The sequence below is a fragment of the Chinchilla lanigera genome, unplaced genomic scaffold, assembly GCF_000276665.1.
Source record: "Chinchilla lanigera isolate Chin_1 unplaced genomic scaffold, ChiLan1.0 scaffold00047, whole genome shotgun sequence".
NCBI lineage: Eukaryota > Metazoa > Chordata > Mammalia > Rodentia > Chinchillidae > Chinchilla > Chinchilla lanigera.
This window is the reverse complement of record NW_004955448.1, coordinates 3888569-3909264: the sequence shown is the minus strand read 5'-3', so window position 1 is coordinate 3909264 and position 20696 is coordinate 3888569. Positions and strand designations below refer to the sequence as shown.

The window sequence follows — 20696 nt, the reverse complement described above, 5'->3', positions numbered from 1 at the left end:
AATCTCAAACATATTTATCTTTTCTTCAATCCTGGGGATTAAACTGTACATACTGAGCAAGTGCTTTACCACTGAGCTACACCCTCATCCTCATATATAATCTTACTACTCTAACAGTGTCAAGTGAATTCATTCTAAATAACAATACTAGTGTATCAGTCAAATTTGGGCTTTTCTTTTAAAAAACCTCAGATTCATATATGCTTACATACAAATAGGAATAATGCTGTTTTAACAGTGAGTTAAGTCCCAATATTTCTCCCTGGTTTAAAAGAGTAAAATAGGTTAGAAAAGAAAGACCATGCACTGACATCTCATATTTTCACTTCTATGTACATATTTGTATTTATTTTAAATAATTATTTGGGGAAGGTTCCATATTAACTCACATACTTATCTAAGTCCAAGATGTCAAATTATAACAATTATGTTAACATTTTACAATATAAGTAAAAATTGGAAAACATATTAGTGATCTTTCTGTCAACAGAAACATCAATATAATTACTCTTTAACAACTACAACTTCCCAATATATGACCATTTCATTACTAGTCGGTACCTAAGTTAATGCCATTTTTCAATTTTTTAAGAAATGCTGCCACAGATGCACATATAAAACTATGCTTATTTGAATGCTTTAATAATATAAATCCTTTGAACATATGAAGTATACTCATGGATGAACTCCAACAATGAATAATATGCTTTCCTATATTTGTTAAAACTATGCTGTACTTTGAATGAAACACTCTCCCTAAATCGACAGTATAAATTTCTTTTGGGGGCACATGTAAAGAGTATGAGGTCTTTTTTCTATAAATAGAACTCAAAGTCTATCTTTGTCTTTTGCAAAATCTTTTCAACTGTTAGCCCATATATGGCAGCTAATCAATGGAAACATTTGTAACATCAACTTCTCAACTCCTGTTATTTCAAAACCAATCATTTCTTTGCTAAAACAATCACAATATTTATATTTTGTAACTATCTGTCAAAACAACAGAAGTTGGAAACAACAGAAGTTGGAATAAGTGTTTGGGTTGACAGGATATCAAAATGGACAATACATAGCCTAATGTTATTTTCATATAAATAGAAACAAAATGTGTAGTTAAAAGTGTCTTTTACCCATGTTATAAATGGAAAATCTCTGACAGTACTATCTCTTATGATTAAAGAAATGCTTTTTCACTCATGATTTCTACTGTCTGAAAATACCCTACTAGCCTCCTTTTTTAGATGTTAATTGACTAAAGGAAGTGGTTTCTGACAACGGCTATAAATAATATAAGGCACTATCAAACTGGCTAAAGCACAAAAGAACTCTGGAAAACTCATGTTTCCCCATGTGGTAATTTCCCGAGGCTGTGGATCTACTTACAGTCATTTATGAATCTGCCAGGGGAGTGTTCCTGAAGCAGCATACACTTTCAATTTGAATTAACTGAGATAGGTATTCATATTCTTTTATAGTTTTGGAATATAACTTGTCTCTCCCTACCTTACCCACCTCAAATGCTGTTATTAAATAACAGTTATTGTTGTTATTAAATATTAGTATTATTATTAAATAACTTGATAAAGGGGTATGTGAAAGATTTTTTTTTAAAGCTCTGGAATGGTTGGTTGGCAAAATGTGGGCATTTCCAGTGTTTCTATTTTCATTCTGACAATGTCATTTTCTTATGCTGTGAGTATAAATAAAGTCATGTTTCTCAGAGAAAGGAGATAAAAGATTTCATTCTTAGGTTTTAATTCTGTCCAAAAAGAATGTATGTATTAAATAAACTAACATGGCAGCCGGAGATCTGGTTCCTTTGCTAAATGTGTTTTAAGAAAAACTTCTTCATAATTATTTTAATTGCACGTAAGTCTCTGTGCATTCTTGAAGAGCTGTAACACATGGGGAAACGAGAAGAGACTACACCATTCTAATGAGACAGTGATTAAAGCTCTATGCATTTCCATCAGGATCATATACTCTTATAAAGCAAGAACCATCTTTCCACAGAAATCAGAACACAACAGTAGCTAGGTAATAAACTCAAGTAACTGCCGGTAGTTTATTAATAGTGACACTTAATAGTTCCAGGATGCTGATGTTCCAGATAGATTCTTGGCCTACTGGAGTCAGTCAGGGTTGACTATTAAAAACATGTATTCCTGGGACCTACCCTAGCTGTAATGTGCTAGAAATTAGGACTACACATTTTTACCAAAGTCCAGAAGTTACTCTTAATCCCATATAATTTTGGTAATAATAATTAACTAAAGATAAAATGTTACTGTAACATTGATTGTTTACTGTTCTACCTAATCACTTCCTGAACACTGGGAATACCTTCTTTGAAAAGACTGCTATTTAAAAATTTAGTGACATGCGCTTTGCTTGTATTCTATCCACTACTTCAGAAAAGTAGCATATTTATAAAATGTCATGGAAAGTTATTACTATTTTTATTATTTTAAATTACACATGTCCTTCTATATCAGATCTACTGAGTGATACTCAGTAGATGTACACTTTATAATACTACTTATGTCTCCAGCCATTTATGTTTTATTCCCGCTCAGTTCACTCCAAGGTACCACGCAAAAGCAACTTACTTTGTAAAAGTCAACCAATACACATAAGACAAATTAAGGGAATATACTGGACAAATTAAAGAAGGAATCATGCAGCAATCTCTGAACTTTCCAAATTTTGTCATTTAAACCTGAAATTATTGTGTACAATTACACATATATAAATGAAATGCTTTATCATATCATTATTATTATTTGCAGTACTAGAGATTGAACCCACAGGGCCTTCACACTAAGCTACATCCCAATCTTTTTAAAATTTGCTTTATTTTGAGTCAGTCTCACTAAGACAATAGGTTATCCAGGCTGGTCCCAACCTAAAAATTCACCTGCCTCAGGCTCCCAAACTGGGATTACAGCCATGTGCCACCATGCCCAGCTGAAAGAAATGATTTATAAAATGATATTTTGGCTCCTTGTTTCTTGTTTAGAAGAATAAATTATAATAGCAAAATCGTGTTACAAAAAAGAATAAAAAATAATCAATACTATATAATCACTAAAATACCAAATAAACTGTTGTTGTAGATAAAATGTGAAGTAAGAACTAATGTATGTTCGCACGTATATGAATGAATAAAGAAAAATGTTTACACTGGAACTGACCTAATCACTTCTCTCAAATATAAGCAAAAACTAGCCTTTTACTTAAATTCAAATAAACCCACTGTTAAAACTAACAAAAGGAAAATTACTTAAATAATACTTTAATCCTGCAATAAGAACTACTACATGAATAAAACAAAAAATGTATGCTCTTTCTTTAAGTAGTACCCATTTACAAAGTAAACTTTTGAAAAGTAGCTTGTGCAACATTCTACATAAGTACTGGCCTTTTTATCGTTGTCATTCATACACAAAATAGCCAACGTGGTCATCAGTTTCTACTGAAGAAGCTGCATATAGAAACTTACTTTTCCTCAAAAACTCATGATTCTATTATTTTTCAACTGTAACAAATATTTCATTTATTGATATATAATTTTCTTTCTAATTTTGTCATTTGCTTTTAACAAGTCTGAGAGATCATTATAATTCTTATCATGCTTTGTCAAAAAATAAACTCAAACTCGTATGAATAAGTGATTTAGTCATCATAGTCCCTTAGCTGATTAAATGGAAGAAACAAGACTCAAAATCAAGTCTCTTGGTTCCAAGTGTAAAACTTCATTGCCAGGATACATGCTGGCAATTTAGTATCAAACTCTGTGGAAATGACAACGATCATAAAGACAACAGAAGCCAAGCAACAGAGACAACAGCAGGGGGAGTGGGCTACACTGGAGAGGCCACTGCTCCATTAGTGTGGTTCGCTCTGAGAGGTGTATAGGGGAGAAGCCTGGAGCACTGATTCTGAAGGAGAAGAGATGGTCTCCTCTGCAGAACTGAGGGAGAGGGGCTGGGGATTTAGCTCAGCGGCAAAAGCGCTTGCCTGGCAAGCGCAAGGTCGTGAGTTCGGTTCCCGGTACCGGAGAAAAACCAAAAAAAAAAAAAAAAAGAACTGAGGGAGAGATGCCTTTGTCCTTGTATGTTGTGAAAATTCAATATTACATCTATTAGTTTCTTCTCAATTAAAACTGCTAATCAGTTTTGAACACATCACAGCATTCTAAGAACTCAGTAGCTTGTTGGAAGATGAAGTGTTGAGGAAGGTCTCTGAGCAAGATTTTTTAAATTTTTCTGTACTCCAAACCCAGGAGCCTGTATTTTCTTCAGGACTTTCATCAGAGAAATTTAAAATGTGTCAGCAGAAAACTTGCTCATAGGTAAAATGAAATGCTGTTTTGATAGTATTAAACTGAAACACACTCAGTGAAAATGTACATGGTAAAGCAGATCTATATCAGCCACTAAAATGGTATTTAAGGAGCAGTGGAGGAGATGGAATAACTGTCTGAAATACTTGGAATACAGGTCAACTCTGTTAAGTATTTTGACAGCTATTAGAACCTTACAAAGGTTCTGTACTGTAGTGCTGCCCTGTAATCCCAGCACTCTGGAAAGGTGAGGTAGGAACATCAAAATTTTGAGCCAGTCTTGGCAATTTAGCAACTTGGGCAAAAACAGCTGAGAATGTAGCTCAGTGTGAAGGCCCTAGGTTCAATCCCTAGCACCACTAAACAAACAAAGCCATAGAAAAAATACACCGCAATGAAAGCTTTCACTATTTGAAACAGCATAAATAATTACCAAAAATAACCTCCATAGTATTAGTTGCCTATTGGCACAGGAAAGTCATAAAAAGTAAGATGGTTAAGAAAATGAAAAGTCAAAGTCAAACAATAAAAAAATTATAATCTCCAGTCCCATGGCCAAAAAGTCTTCTTTGACAAAAACTGTAGATGTTATTAGTTTAATTGTGCTTTTTAAAGTTATCTTTCTGGGGGCTGGGGATTTAGCTCAGTGGCAAAAAGTGCCTGCCTGGCAAGCGCAAGGTCGTGAGTTCGGTTCCCGGTACCGGAGGAAAAAAAAAAAAAAAATAATAAAGTTATCTTTCTGTACAGTCTTAGAATAAAAAATACTTTCCTTGAAGAAATCCAAGTACACTCAATAAATACAGGAAACTTATATAACATATGTGTACTGATTATAACAACTATGTATAGGTCACCCTGTGTACATAGCCTAGACAAGGGAACAACAGCCATTCCTTAAGAAATTTGCTGCTGAAAGACACAAAACTAACAAATAATTGTTTAAAAAAGAAGTACAAATAGAGATAAGAACAACGCTGACGATTTAACTGAGAGAGGGGCAGAGAGGTTAGAGATGGTTTGAAAATGGATGAAACACCTAAAATGGACCTGAAAGAATTTTTTTCTTTTTAAGTGCTGGGGATGAAACCCATGTCCTTGCACATGCTACAGAAGTACTCTACCACTGAGCTATATTCCTGGCCCCAGAAGATGATTTTTTAAATGTTTGGACAGAGACAAAGAAGAATGGTAATTAAGACTACAGACATACAGACAACTAAAGGCAGGGAAGTTTGAAGCACAGACCGTGAACACTGGGGAGCAAAAAGGTACAACAGCAGTGTGCAACAGCCTGGCAAGAACGAGATGCTGGAAATGTGGACAGGCATCGAATCAGTAAGGGTCTTGCAAATCAGGCTGAAGAATTCAGGTTTCACTTCTTAAGTAATTGGAGTTCATCATTTAATGATTTCACCCCAGGGCAGAGTTAGAATAGTTATCTAAATACACTAAGGTTTAAGAAAAAACACTATATGAGATATGAAGAAATCTTATTAAATAAATAATGTTTTTCTACTTCCAAACATTTTGCTCAGGTTGCCAAAAAGCTGAGAGGTAAATTTAGTGCTCAATTCCATCTCAAGTACTTGTTTCATCTTGTTTCCTTCTAACTGATGCATGATATTTTTTTCAGTTGCATTTGATATGTACATTACTGGTGTAAGCCGACTCACATCCTTTTTTGATGGAATACGCAGAATACATAAATAAAACTAAAGTAACATCTGTCCTATAGGACAAAGCTGGAGATGAAAAACTACAATAGAAAACAGAATTTAAATTCACCCATCAAGTAAAGTTCATTCTTCCATGAATACTTCATTGACAGATAACCACAACTAATCAGAAAACCCAGTTAGTGCAGTTGACAATAACTCTACAATTTACAACTTCTGGGTTCAGCAACCTACTCTCTTGCCTGGCTGTCCAGTTTGACCTTTGCTGTGAAATCACTGCTCCTACTTTGATGCCAAAATGACCTTCTGAAACTTCCAAGCCTTCCAAGGCTGTAGATATTTTCAGCTGTATCAGCCCTGGCTGTCACAGCATTCTTCTGTATGATACTGAGTGGCAAAACTAGAGCCTCCTGTACTCACCTGACCTTTTAAACTCACAATACTTTGCTACCAGTCAAAAGTTGAGGTTTCTCTTTTTGCATTATTTTGTGATACTATTTCTCTTGCTTAACTCCAAAGAGGTAATTTTAAGGATTAAATACATTTTCTTTATGTGAATGCAAAATATTTCATTTATCATACACAGTAAATTGAACACTGGTAGAGGCTTTAAAATGAATATTAACTAGCATCTACACATAATAGTCTAAATTATCAAAAAGATTACTTAAACTTAATGGCATCAAAATCTAACAAAATGTCATTTCTGCAATGTCCTATTTGAAATTTGAGAGATGTCTATATTTTATAACTGCATTTATTGTTTATGTTTAGCATTATATATTCAATGTTTAGCACAGTTGTTAGAATACAAAATAACCACATTAATATTTAGGTTAACAATGCAGAATATGCAGATTAATACATTTCACTTTCCTTGGAAATATTTAACTAAAATACAGGTGCTTAATTCTCTTCCACATTAGAATGGAATCTTTAAAAAAATCTAAACTTATCTATCTTTATGGATGTATCCATCTCTGAAATGTTTTGATACATTAAGAGAAAATATTAAGTCCATTAACATACCGAAAATTGTTGCTGTGTGAATAGGTTATAATTTGACACTGGCAGAACAAAAGAACAATGAAACTCAATTCATTAAGATTTACGTTAACATTGTGAATAATGGTACCTATCAAATGTTTGCTCTCAGGCCTCCCCAATATTAGAAAGTTGTAGTATGTTCAATTTTTTTGTTTTGTTTCTACTTACAATCTATGGCATACTATATTTTCACAAGACCATATATGCAATCAAAGCAGAGATATTCTCGATGGTAGTAGATATAACCTTAGAGCAAATTTACAAATTAACCAATTAACTGGAAAATATATCCCTCAGCTTCATACAGTTATTCTGCTCCACTTTTAGTCACTACTTTGGTACTACTTCATAATCTTTGTGGATTATACATGGACATATGAATACAAAACAAAAAAGTGCACACACATGGACATGCTGTAATTCACTAACCATTTGAGTGTAAGTGAGGAAGTTAATCGGAAATCTGCAAGTGAGTGTACAGCTACTCAATTTTCAATGGCATGTTTGCTTATTTTAATGTGGCAGCAGATCTCCATTTTTTAATGAAAGAAATGAACTGAATAACACTAATGCCTTCGATAACGTAGCTGAATACATTATACGAGCATTTGCTATACTCTTTTGGAGCACCAGACACTTTTTAAGTTGTACTACTTAGCAAGCCATCCAACAGAGCAATTGGCAGAGTACTATGTCACTCAGAAGTAACATCAGAAACTTCACAGGTGGTAATGATTTTGAGACTAAAAGTAGATTTTGCTGATCTTGGAAAGCGCTGGAGCAGAGGTATTAGATGTGAGAAGAACTAATACTGAGCAAACCACACAGGCATATTAGGCCATTTGATACATCACTCCCTTCAAAGCCAGTGAAACGTCAAAGTCTATTTCATCATCTCTGCTGTTTTATGACCACAGTGCTTCAGAAGACCTTTCACGTCTTATCTCCTTTATTGTGTCATTCCAGAATTAACTTAGAGGAGGTCTCAAACCTCCACTGCTATGAATATTTTTGTACTTAATTCGTATCATACTGATGGAAACGAACATACAAACAGCAAAATTTGAGGGTGTAGATCTCAACTCACATGATGCCTTACTCTGTGATCCTGAAGCAAACTACCTGCCTTGAATTTTTCCAATCCTCTATTCCCTCACCATGTCCCAGAGAGATAACAATGCCTGAATCCCACAGTGCTGTGCAAGAGCTATGTATGGTCACCCTGCAAAAGAATGAATGCCTACCAACTAAAAAGCTAGTGTTTAAATTATTACAACTGCTATGGTCAAGTTGCTAACGGAGACTTTTTTTATTAACTTTTATCACTTACCCCAAAGCCTGACTAAATAATTACAACATGACTGTGTGTGCATGTGTACATTTTTGTGTTTATATATATATATATGTGTATATATTCCATAAATGATTATGTAGTATATAAATTATAAACTATAAAAGGAACAGAATAAATGTATGAAGCTGCCTAGTAGATTAATAAGTTTGATCTAAAATATGATATATAATATCACTTTGTCAACCTATGTGCTGAAATTTTCATTATTTCACATATGAATGGTCCATTTTCTCTAAGCCATAGACTTCAAAAAACCAGGAACTATATCTTGAATCAAAATCTTATAATGAAACTTTTTACTCAGTGGGCTTTAAATAAATATTCATGATTAACAGTAAGCAATAAAATAAAATTCTGAGTTTTCTAACCTAGAATGCAAATTAAAGCCTGGAAACAAGCAACAAACACTTCATAGCAGAATGGGGTCTTACAGAATATGCACAGTTGCACTTTCACCACTTGGAAGTTTGGAAGCTAGCCTACAAAATACAACTTTATTTCCTGAGCACAAAGAAAAGCTACAGTGAAAAGAGCACTGTGTGCATATCTAAAATCCTTTGTCATTAAATACAGCTCACCTCTCTCTTATGGATTTTTTCTTTTCTGGTAACATAAAAGTTATAGGCTCTGAAACTTGATTGTCAATACTGAGTGTTTGAAACTGCTCCTAAATCAAAGTTAAATATAAAGAAAACTCAAATGGATTATACATCCCAACGTTTCTCCAAAAAAGTCAATTAATCTCTTCTGTTTAGTCAAGATGACACTACAGTTGAGCCATGCTTATTTACCAAGGACTTAAGAAAACAAAAAGTTTACATATTGAGTAATATCATTTTAATAAGTTATAGGATGATTTTATCTTTTCTCATACATACAAAGTGACTAAAGAGTTAATGTTTCTACTGAATGATTTTAGGCAAATTCCACACTCTACCCACAAGCAGCCTATTCTTGGCTCCTCTGTGCCCACTTCGTTTTGTCCTACCGTATTTGTGACTGTTTCTATCATTACACTGGAAACTACTTTGAAAACAGGAACATCTTATCCCTTCAGTGACACAGCAGGTCAATGGCACACGGGCTCTGTATTCAATAAATATTTGCTAAGTAGGAATGCTTTCCTTTGAAGCCAAAAGCAAGACAAAGGATCTTCCATTTTGTCTCCAAACTGCCTATCATTTAATTTGCTATATTGTCAAAATAGCTCTATGAAAGTGGAATTTATTAGCAAAGTGACACATCTGCCACAGGATAAGACTTCAATTAAGAGTTTATCTTTTAAAGCCACAAGCTGTGTCTCAGGGATAATCACAGAGTGCACAGACAGATGTGTGAAACTTGTGTAATGTGAAAGCATAAAATGACCACACAAATGATCAATTTAGGGTGTATTTTGAAGTTACTCCATGGCACTGTATTATTGCTGTGAAAGTGTAGTCACTCTTTGTATTTGTACATTCTGCACACATGGATTCAACCAACCATGGATCAAAAAAATTTGAGGGTTAAGATCTCAACTCACACAATGCTTTACTCTGTGATCCTGAAGCAAACTACCTGCCTTGAATTTTTCCAATCCTCTATTCCCTTACCATGCCCTAGAGAGATAACAATGCCTATTGGGAACATAACTGCCTGGGTACCAAACATGTATTTTTTCTTTATTCCCTAAATAATACAGCATACCTTTTTATATAGCATTTATATTAAATTAGGTATTTTAAATAATATAGAGATGATTTAAAATGTACGGAAGGCTTGAATATGCAAATGTATTTAAGGAATTTGAAGATCCATGAATTCTGGTATCAGTGGGAGTTCTGACAGTAATTCCAAAAATACTCAGAGCCATTGTACACAGTCTTTGAACTTCACACACCTTCTCCTTAGGAGATAACAAATGGATCTACCTACTGCCACATGCAATAACATGTCACAACACTGTAAGCCTTTTAAAAGTATTTCTTGGAAACAAGAAACCTAGTTTCTCTTTTCATAAATACAAAAACATGATTATTTGTCAAACTATATACTATTTGTAATCCAATGTCAAAGCAAAAACATGAAAATTTGTTTGGCAGCCTTTTAAATTATATTTTTATGATATGTCAGACATATTATGGGTGAAGTTTTTAAATTACTGTATCACAATCATGGTACCCTTATTCTCAGCAGAATCACAAGATGGAGGAAGGGTTAAAGTAAGAAAAGACCTGGCTTTAACCCTGTGTGACTGCTCATAAGCTATGTAAATTTAGGCAAGTAGATTGACTTCTCCAAGTTTCTGTGTCCTCATCAATATGAAAAGGATGAAGATTTGTGCCTCATAGATCTGTAACTGTTTATCACCATTACCAGGTTGTTTTTCTTTACCAGCCTTTTTCAGAACGTAATGTAAGCAACCCGTCAATACCTCACAAGAAGATGGTCAGATATGTATACCTTATTCTGCTTCTTCGATCTTGTTCTGAAGATTTCCCTCCATATTATGTAGAGTCTTAATCTTTATCCTATTATCAGGGCCCACCTCCTCCACACAGCATGCCCTGGCCATTCAGTGCACAAAGACTTCCTTCTTTCAATTTCCTTCCTTCTTTTAGCTTCCCCCTTTGGTACTCAATTGTATAGTGCTTTGCATTGTTAACTCTGTGTCTTTTTTTCCAATTCAATTATATGTCAAAGAAGGTTAGAACCTATGTAAGCCTACTTTGGATCCTCCTCTCCTAACCTATTAGGATCTTTTGACTCTAACAAGTCCTCAAAATATGTTTGTTAACTGATTACCTAAAAGAACACAAAAGATGAACTGATTCTCCTATGGCCTTATTATAAACATAATAAAGTAACTTTGTAAAAGGAAAAGATCTCAGCAGTTAGTAAACTTTAATCTATTACTGAGAGGGAGACATAATATTCTTCTTCCTAAATTAACTGCTCCCAATACAATGCTTGCACTTAAAATCGCAGTCCTCAGAACTGTATTCACTAAATCTGGTCCCCAGATAGCTTTATGCAGAAATCTATGTGGGATGTGTTTTTCAATACTACCAATTTTTGTCCTGTACTTTTCTCTTTTTTTGGAAAGGTCATTCAAAGCCTCCAAAATTCTATACCTGGGTTAGACATTTTCCTGTAGTGCCTCTCATTCACATTTGCTCTGCTCATCAAATCTCTTAATCTCATTAAGGTGAAGTATTTAAGAACAATTGCCACTAAACTGACAACACAGGTTTTCCTAAATGCCGAAACAATGACATTCAAATAATGTTTCAAAATAATTGTGTAAATTTGTCTATTTAACACTAGACCAATGATGCAATCATAGAACTCAAGAAGAATTTCCAATTCTACTAATGTTTAACCTTTGTGACTTAAAAATGAACATGTTCTAAGCAATACTTTGATATAACAAAATAGATTTTCACCATATCTTTGTAGCACAAGGCAATAGCAAAACTTAAAAAAGTCTAATAGTAAAACAACCATGCACTAAATGTGGTTTTTACATAACAAAAAAAGTCAAACTAAAGTACTATTAACCTTATCCTCTATACAAATGATTTATTTAAACACATATAGTGTAGTTTGTACAATACTTTTCATGCATATAGATAATCTAAACAAATAATAACTGACTAATTATAGATTAAATAGAATCTTTTTCTTTAAAATTATCTTTACTTCATAGGGATTTCTGTGTATACATACATGGAAATAATGCAATAATCTATTACTGCTCTGACATTTTCTGCTTAAACTATGTTAAGCCATTTATTTATAAAAAAATGTAACAAGTTTATATAAAAAGTTTCCAGCAAAACTTTCTACTCTATTTGAAATATAACTATCTTTGTAACACCAAGTAAACATTAACCATATGTACCTGTTTATTTATTTCCATATGTAAATTGTTCTTTTTTTTAAGAGTGACTGGTTATTGAGGACTTTATTTCCAGGAAAATAATACCACAGTTATACTGATACCGTCCCAAAAATAGCAAGGTCTGACCAGTATAAATGTCAGTCACATTGAACACATTGCAAACTCATTCTATCATGTATCTATCTGCCACCTTGTTTATCACCAAGGATAGGTTACGCAGTCATTCTGTGCACATTTCTGTAAGAGACAAGAACTCCCTGGTTGACATCAAGGCATTTCCCAGCAAATAACAATGAACTCTAAAGATGAAATTAAGTTTACTTCAGAATAATGTGGGATAAAGAACTTGGTAACCTTTTATAATTTATCAGATGCTGTGCTGAAAAATAATTGACACAGGTAGGAAATGTTTCAAGAATTTCATGTATGTCATCTATTTAATCAAGTTATAATCCTTAGTAAGTCATAATATATTTTTCTCTTACTGACACTTTAAAAAATAATTACTCTAACAGAGCTCTCAACCCATAATAGGATGATCAGGGACAAAATAAAAGGTTTAAGTAAGGATTTTTTGAATGATGAAAGGTTTTAAAAGTTATTTCTTTATGTTTAAAATCCTTAAGACCTTATATACCTTTATTTGTTGTATCCCATCAATTGCTATGCCCTGTAGACACTAACACTGTTACATTTCCCTGTTGTTACTGTGTTATTCTCTTTAGTCCTGCAGTCTATTTTGAACCACAGCCTCTCCTTCCCATAGGTGTCCTACGCCTGCTCTGTTAAATATCACTAAAATATAATTCCCGTAAAGCTACTTCCTAAACCAAATGTCTTCTCATTATTAGTAAGTTTACTGTTGCTCCTCAGTAAGGCTGGTGTCTCTTTCCCATCTGATTCCTCATTCCTCCTTACTCCGTCAGTGTCCCCTTCATACCTTCTCTCTCTAGCCTTTCACTATTTTTCTTACCTCCAGAGTTTCCCCAACTGCTAGAGAGAATATAATATGGGCCTCTTTGTAAGGCCAGTGATTATGGTCTCAGTCTCCAGTAGGGACCCAACAAAAGTATTTTTTTCAATCCATTTTTATTCTTTTATGTAAGGGTATGGGTTCTAAAACTGGACCACCTTGATTCAACTCCTTGCTGTGCTACTTACTAGTTAAATGGATGTATCTATGCCTCAAGTTTTCCTGTTTCTGAATCTAGGACATTAGTATTACCCATCTTATGGAGTTGTTCTAAGGAACATGTTATTAATTATAGCCCGACACACAGAAAGTGCTCAACAATATTAGTAATCATTATAACAACTATTATTTTCTTCACTATTCTTTATATATCACTGGAGATAAGACAAAAAATGAATTAAAAGTTTGCACAGAATAAATAAAAAATCAATTATCTTAGTTCTGCAAATGACCAAAGAAATTTCAGTTATGCTATTTAATCATTAAGATAAAGATATTAAGACTGTTTCATAGCTGTGGAAAATATTAAGATTTTATAAAGAAATGTGTAAAAAGTGGCAACTTATTTTAATAATGATTATTCATATGTTTATGATTCTACAATGTCGCAAGGGGGCCCTCAGGCCCTTGTTTTTTTTTTTTTTTTTTTTTTTGGTTTTTCTCCGGTACCGGGAACCGAACTCAGGACCTTGCGCTTGCCAGGCAGGCGCTTTTGCCGCTGAGCTAAATCCCCAGCCGATTCTACAATGTCAAAGCTAAGGGTAAATGTCTTTTCCTAAGATGTATTGGTCCTGTCTACTGAGAAATAGACAAAAATGCAATAAATACCTAAACATAAAACAGTAAAACAATGATAATATCTATCTCCTCTCTTATATTTACAAAAGACCTACACTTTTCAAAACATATCCTCCCCTTTGGAGTCTGTTTTTGTTGTTCTGCCTATGCTGCAATAAATACTGGACTTTCAAAACAAATTCAGATACAGGGCTTATAGGGACTGGCACATTTTTTCTCAACTTGGTTTCAGAAAGAAACAAAAACTTAATAAACATGACCATTAGTGGTTGAGCACTTGATAGGGGAATACTGAGTTGCAAGTACAGCTAATAGCTCGGAGCTTTTCCCATCAATTTTCCCCACAGAACAAGCCTAATTCTCTCCTCTTCTTTGTATCTGTCACTTCACTTGACTACCTTCTGGCTCTCTTTCTACTAAGATAAGACCATTTCATCCATCCACATGGAGTGCTGAAATGTCACCTTATGGGTAATTCTTTTTTTTCAATCAGACAAGACGGAAGCATATAAAATACTAATGTATCATTTTTACTATCATCAAGAACACTGACTGATGTATGATCAAATCTTTTGCTTAAGATAAGCTGTGAATAGCCTGTGTGTAAATTCCAATACTAAGTTCAAGAAACATTTTTAATAATTTGCCCAATATGAATATGAACAGCTGAAGGCCCCATTTTGGCATCCTTTGCTGTTCAACATAGTACATACTTAAGATGTGCATACATTATTGTAAAAGTCTTTCACTTTTTAGTATTTTCCAGAATAGTCTATTCACTCACAATCACTGTAGACTGATGTTACTACTGACGCACAGAAATCACCAACAATGTGCGCTCTTTCACAGACTAGCTTAAAATATTAGAAATGTTCTGTAAAAAGCCACAAAATTTTATCCGTAATTGTGATGCTTCTACCTGTATCTAAAACCTTCAGCTACCAGTTCTATTTATTTGCATCACTTTTCCTCTATTCAGAGTCATGATAAATCAGATACTCTGGCTGTGTCTGATTAAAATCTCCTTGCTCACATATTTCTTTCTTTGCTGTTTATTATGTATTTTACATTTGTTTTCTCCAATGAAATCACTGCTTTCTTTGGTATGGTTTGGTACTATTTCCACTGCTGAACATATTATACATACTTTTGGCATTGATTAAGGTTTCTGTTATAACCTAGGTATGCTTGGCAGTTTATTTTCACTCTAGCTTTCTCTTTCACAAATTCTTTACATTCACTGTTGGCCTCAGTTAACCATTTTAGTTCTCTAATGCATCTGTAATTATTCAGTGGCTGCAAAAGCTGTTATTTTATGGTACTCATTAACACTAACGACAAACAATTTTCTAGTAGAGGTCATTTGGAAATGAAAATATTTTTTCTACAGAAAAGAATAAATGAACTATAACATGCATGAAAAACCAGTGTCTGTATATTACATATATTCATAAACATACCTAACATCCCAAAACATCCCTGAATAAATTAGATTAATATTGCTTCAACATTTGGTAAAGCTGAAAAACAAAGAATGCCTTAGGTTTCCCATTATTCATTTATTACAGGATCTTCCTTTCTTATATGTGTGTTGGTCAGAGCTGTATTAACACTTAGCTTTTCTTTTTTTTTTTTTTCCCCCGGTACCGGGAACCGAACTCACGACCTTGCGCTTGCCAGGCAGGCGCTTTGCCGCTGAGTTAAATCCCCAGCCCCACTTAGCTTTTCTTTATCAGAGATTCTTTTTTTTTTATCAGAGTTTCTATAACATGTGACCTGGCCATTACTTATGAAATATATTTCCTAGTTTACAATTATTTTCAAAACTTTTATTTCTTCTAGCAGATTGTCATTTCTTTGAAGACAAAGCATATACTGATTAAATGAGGTAGATTTCTATGAGTTTAGCAAGGCACTTTGCTACAATCAACTTTGTGAGATAAAGTAATGTATCAAACCAGCCTTGTAATGTTTATTTCATAGGATTAATCTTGTCACCATAATCTAGAACTTGTTATCTCTTTAAAACAAGTTTACTTTTAGCTAATAGCTTTCAAACTTTAAAATACAGAAAAAATGAAGTCTCAACTATAAGTTTTTCTTCCTTCCTTTGAAGAAAGAATTCTCTTCATCTTGTGAATTTATAGCTAAAAAGGGGCTAGAATGGAGTAGACACTGTGAGTAAACATCAATGTCTCTGAAGTGGCCTCAGAATTTCATATTTACAGCAGTTCTTTTAAAAACATAATGGGAATTTAGTATCTACTATTGAAAAAACTGACACTGCTTTGAGGAAGGTGCTATCATTATGCATGATTTGATATTTGGGATGTATCTTCCCATCCCGTAGGAGCATATTCTTTGTGTACCTTTATCATCTATGAATCACCTCTTTGGACATATAAAAGATACATTCTCAGTTTCTTAAAATAATGTCAAAGATGCAACACTTCCTCCCCCAGCAGTACATTATTCGAACCATACTATTTCAGAACAACTTCTTTTATCTTTCTGAAACAAATGATCTCTGTGGAAATGTCACTTTTTACCCTAGCCAATGTGGAATTTAATCTATATTTTTAAACTGTTATATTTTATAAGAAAATAAAATTTCATAACAAAATAAAATGAGAATAAGTGTGCCATTAGCTTCTAAGTAGCTATTAAGAGTACAAGACATAAACCAAAAAGATTCTTACAGAAAAGAAACAATAATACAAAACATTCTTTTCAACAAGATAAAATAAAGTAGTATAAATGAAACTAATTACTATATATGAAAGTATTTTTTAAAAAACAAAATACGTAATTTGGGGATTTAGAGGATTTGGGGGTACCTAGACTTCTCCCTACTTCCTACTTCTTTCTCTTCTATTCTGCTCTTTGTGTATGTTGTATTAACAAAACTTAATCACAGAAACTTAGAGTACATCTCAAAAATATTGCAAACGTGCAAAACACTTGCCTAATAGCTAATATAAATCTTCCAAAGATTCATTTTTACAGATTTCATAGCCAAGGACAAAGCATCTCCCTAAATTCATCAGTAATTATCTGAAAAGATACACTGAATTTTTTATAAAGTTAATATGTTCAAAACTGTAATCATGTACTGTATTTGCCAGACTTTTTTTGGATAGAGCTGAAATGTTTACATAAATGTAAACTTTTGTAATCTGTAAAAAAGATTTTAAAGCCAGTTTCCCTAACTCAAATTTAAAAATAAAAATGTCTATAGACATTTAATGCCATATGTCAGTAACTATTTTTGAATCCTCTGCTTTCAATCAATAATTCTCCAACCATTAGTGACTCGGTGACTCATCAAAAATGATATTCCAAGTTAATGGAGGTCATTCCTTCGTTCACACATCCATACTCTAACCCCAGGAGGGACGACGACTCATAGACTGAAAGACAGATTCAGAGATGGTGCGTTCAGGGTGGTATTGACGTAGACATGAAAGAGAGATTTAAGATGCCACTACCCCAGTATGAACTCTTCTTGAAGGTCTATATGGAACTTGTGCCCCTCCCTTTAAAGACTCCACTACATCCATCTTGTAACTTTCACACCTTTCAAAAAAGTAACATTTAGCATGCTTATATGGCCAGAGAAGAACCACATTTTTTGGCTTAACACTCACTGTGCAAGGCAAAACGTACTTCGGTTATGAAAATATCTGAAAGGAATGTTTCCAGGACCTATGCCATTGTGCTTTGTTTACCAGTCAGATGCTTTCTCAAGAATGTGTTCAAATTATAAAGTCATCTCTGCATACAGAAATTCTTCAAAGTCCATAAAATTATCACAGAAACATCTTTTCTTAACCTTTCCTAACATTCAAGACAGTGCCTTGTTCCCTGCAGGTAAAAATCTCTCATTCCTGTGAATCTTTTATTAGTCAGGAGTTTATTTGGATACATTTGGTGGTTTTAATTTCCAAGGAAGTAAAGGCATAGCACAGGAAAGTATACATTAAGCATTTGAAGATAACTGTTAATTACTGAAAATACTCTTTTAAAATAAATTTTAGTGAGTTGTTTATGTTTGGTAACTTCAGGACAATGATAACTATAGTGTCTCTAAAACGTTCCTAAGTAGCAATCATACCCTCTTCTGGCCTGTGAGAGGTGTTAAGACTCATCCTCCTAATTATAAGCCTTTTCTCTGTTATTACTACCTCACCATTAAATCCCTAAATTAAACAGTAGTTTTGAAAAAATAAAAATAGATGTAAGGTGGGTTTTTTTCTAAATTTTGGTTACAAAGAATAGGAGAGACAAAGTATTGCTAAGAACAATAAACTAAGTACAATAAACTTCTTTATCTTGTAAAAGCAAGTCAAATTACTGTGTCTTGACCAGCATTTTTCTTTCAGAATACTGTGTTTCTGCTTTATTCTAGCCCCATATAAATACAATGTAAGCCACATTTGCCATTTTAAGTTTTGTGGTACACACACTAAAAAGTTAACAAGATTTTAAATTAGTAAGATGAAATTAACAATACTTTCTATTGTAATCAAGTGAAAACATTACCCTTAGAATACATAGTTAATATGAAAATATTAACCAAGTGTTTTACATTCTGTGTGTCAAGTTTTCAAATTCCAATATGTATTTAACATAGCAAATCTCAGTCTGAGCTAACCGTATTTCAAGTGTTCAACAGACAAACGTGGCTAGTGGCTACTATACTGGACTCCACATGCTGTATTTTCAAACATGAAGCTTTTTGGCCAACAAGACCAGACAACTTAAATTCTTCCTGTGTAACATCTTTAATGAACATACTTCGCTTTCATTCTCCACCCTAACCCTCCTATCTACTGCCCATTCTAATATCTGTCTGTGACAGCACAGAAACCCAATCTCCTACTCTTTTTCAGTTTCTTCCAAGAAGGTGCAGAGATGCTGTCTAATAGCCAAGCAGAAGGCCAGGAGGTACAGAAAGGCTATTCTCTATTTCCATAAATAGACATATCAAATACAGGCCTAATGTATGGTGACAGTGACAAACGCAAGGGCAATTTTTTTGCTTACAATGAAAACAGGAAATTTTATATAACCAAGTAACATACTTTCTCGGTAAAAATTACAATTTACCCTTTCCTTCCCGCAAGGAGAAAACATGGGATAATCTCTTCTTGTTCAAGAACAGAATTTAGTGTTTCATTTCATAGGAATTCTGTGCCCAGAGGAAGAACAGAATGTTGGAATAAAATTTAACGAATTCAACTTGGAGTCTAAGTTTGCCTCAAATGTGTAAGCATAAACACAAGCAGTAATAGCTCAAATCATGTAACACTTTGCTTTCTGTTTGGCAGGACTGCAGACAGTACCACACTAGATGTGAATCTACACACAAATTTGTTCTTAGTTTTCTGAGAAAAAAAAATTAAATGAGGCACATGTGAGGTTTTTCTAAGTCTCCTAGTAATAATAAAACCTGATTATTATGTCTGAAGTGATAGTATAATTATAGACAGATGAACAGGTTTTCTGGCGCTGACCTAACCTGTTCTCTAGAACACAAAAAGCAACTTTTGTACTTCTCAGGGAGGAAACCCCGCATTAAACAAAGAATACTAAAAATTATGTCTACACTCAAAGAATACTAAAAACATGTCCACAAGAAGAGCTAACAACACGGTGATAAAAAGAAAATGTAACTCTCATACCAACACACACAACGCGAAAATGGGAAAGCAGGAGGCCACTTAAAAATAGACTTACACTGTAGCTGTCGCCAATTTAAAGCACGCATGTGAGACCCATGTGACAGCAACGTGCTTTCTGTGGCTACACGGCAACTTAATTCAGCGTCTCATCTAAGACATTCTTGTTTGAACGACACATCCTTAGGACGAACCGTACAGTTCCTGAACTTTCACTTTAACTTGTCCCGGGGACAATGTTTGATCTCCCAAGCAAAAGCGAGGGCGACAGCAGCACTCAGGGCAGCCCCCGGGGAGCTAGTGCCAGAGGATCGTGCACGCGGCCGTCGGAGTAGTTAGGGACTAAATACCCTCTTTGTATAAACAGACACGGTGTTCAGACCCGGGGCAGGAACGCTGCGGTGTAGTATTTCAAAGCACGTCGCAGAGGCCCGCAGAAGCACGGGCATTAATTACGACTTCTCCTGGGGGTACTCCCGCTCGCGGAACGCCTCCCGGCGCAGCCCACTTGCCTAGTCCCGCGCTATTGTCCGTGCCTGCGCCGGGGGCGCACAAGGTACAGACGCGGCGTACCCTTCCCGGCCGCTGTTCACCCCGCGACACCGGAGCGGCACAGGCCACGGACGCAGCCCGCGGCCGCCCGAGCCCGGGCGGGGGACGGGGGACGGGGGACCGGGGACCGGGACCGGGGACCGGGACGCGCCGACCAGCACCCGGGCGCGGCCGAGCCCTACCTGCTCGAGTTACAGGCTGTGGAATCAAAGTATTCTCACATGACACGTTACTACCAATAACAGATTCCGGCTCGTTTAAAAAAAAAGTGGGTGGAGGGAGACTACATATTTGCCCCGCTTTTGTCTAAAACCCAGAATCCGAGCGCTAAGTACTCCGCGTGCTCCCGACCCCGGCCGAGGCGGCGCCGCGCGGCGCCGCCCC

General features: G+C 34.9%; 1 protein-coding gene across 3 annotated transcripts in view; it reads right to left on the bottom strand.

The window, feature by feature from the left end:
* Mbnl1 (muscleblind-like splicing regulator 1) overlaps positions 1-20696 on the bottom strand; it is a 200261-nt gene that overhangs the window by 155858 nt on the left and 23707 nt on the right. Inside the window, exon 1 of one of the 3 annotated variants that reach the window (XM_013518605.1) lies at positions 20495-20632. The exons of 1 other annotated variant lie outside the window; for it this stretch is intronic. The gene's annotated coding sequence lies outside the window, so the exon portion shown is untranslated. Of the gene's footprint in view, positions 1-19818; positions 20236-20494; positions 20633-20696 lie in introns of those variants that run through there. One more of the 3 variants, XM_013518606.1, reaches the window with a different exon arrangement.